Here is a 1,972-nt window from a genome sequence, read left to right as displayed (position 1 = left end):
TTCCTCGGAATATTCCGAGGAATTTCCGACGAACTTGTGGTCCTCGAAAATTCCGAGGAAATAGGGTTTCCTCGGAATTCCGTCGGAAATTTCCGAGGGATTTCCGAGGAAAGATGAATTTCCGAGGAGTTATTTCCGAGGACTTTTTTCGTCGGTATGTCGTCGGAATAGCGTTATTCCGACGACATACCGACGATTTTTTCCCTCAGTATGCCGCTGTTTTCTTGTAGTGAACTAACCATAAATTCATTATTAATGTCATTTATTATTTCCTTAAATAAATATTACGGAATTGTCTTATGTGGCTAAAGTATATATGACGATTAATGATTTTGAAAAATAAAGATCTGATAAAAAAATAATGTATCTTCTATCAAATTTGTTTAATTTTAAACTATTAAAATAATTTAAAAAAAATTACAATAATCATATAATAAAATTTTAGATTTTTCTGTGTAAGTTATATTTTGAATTCTAAAAAACGACTATAAATTACTAAAACTGTTAAAAGTCTCACATTCAAATTTTGCGATCCATGGTTTAAAATTTTTGTCATGACAAAATACAAATGATTACAAAATCATATAAGTAAAAAGTCTAATTTAATTAATTATTAAGATTAAAATAGAAATATATATATATATATATTGTTTTAAATTAAACTATATACTATATAAAATACATAAATAATTTAATTTTAAAATTTGCTCTAAACATTGACAACTTAGTTTTTTAAATTTAAACATTGATAAAAAATTTTAAATTATAAATTACTAAAATTATTAATCCTAGAATGAAAATGTTGTTATCAATAATTTAAATTTTTTGCTATTAAAGATACATATGATCAAAAAAACATATGAGTAGAAAGCATCATTTAATAGACATTAATATTAAAAATATATTATGTATGTTAATATCAAAAATTGTTTGGATTAATAAAATTGATTTATACGTTTGCACTAATTTAATTATATAAAGTAATAGTTACTGACTTTTAATTATTCAATATATATTTATTATTTCATAATATGTAAGAACATATAATACATAAAATAATTTTTATATATAATTTTTGTTCCGTACAAGGCGCGGTCTTAATCTAGTATATTAGTATGACTTGTGTATATATTATGGTTAATATGGAACTATGGATTTTATCTTATACTATTTGTTTGTCTCAGTCGGGTTACTCTTAATATTCTAACTTAATATTTGTCTAGAAGTATTTTGTCCCAACAAAAAAAATATTTGTCTAGAAGTACATTGCAATATATTTTGTGTGAGGAAATTGAGAATATATGTAATATTACAATTACTTTTTTTTTTTTTTGAAAAAGGGCTAATATTACAATTACTTCCTCATTAAGAGATAGAGAAAGGGCTTGTAGGTCAACAATCCTTTGTTGTTGGTTCTTTAGTGTCTCGTCCCTTTCTAACAAAAAGCATAGTAATACAAGATGTGGTCTCATGAATTCAAAATTCATTTTTTTTCATTATTGGATACACACTTTGACAAAAGCTTCAGCTTCTTTCTCAGAAAGTTAAAATGAGAATTCATTATTAGTGTTTCTTCGTTATTCATAACATCCACAAGTGAAACGTGTCTTCAGATTTGGATCGGATGAGATCATTGGAAGTTTGGAACTTATCCTTTTAATACCATTAGAGACATAAAACATATTGATGAAATTACTTAATTGTAATTTTGTAACCATTAGCATTTGTATTGTTATATATGCTAGAAAAAAAAAATTGAAGGGGAAAATCGAACACGATGTAAGTTGAGTTAGTTTACTCATAGAAAATTGTCATTTTAAATATAGTATCTTTTAATTAAGGAAACCAAATAACTTGGCAAATTATATTATTTTTTCAAAATAAAATTTAAAAATAAATAAAAATAATATATAAAAAACGAATTCAAAAAAAAAAAATGTTGTCAACAAAACACTAAACCCTAAACTCTAAT

The sequence above is a fragment of the Brassica oleracea genome, chromosome C3 (assembly GCF_000695525.1).
Source record: "Brassica oleracea var. oleracea cultivar TO1000 chromosome C3, BOL, whole genome shotgun sequence".
Lineage (NCBI taxonomy): Eukaryota > Viridiplantae > Streptophyta > Magnoliopsida > Brassicales > Brassicaceae > Brassica > Brassica oleracea.
This window is presented reverse-complemented; position numbering follows the sequence as displayed.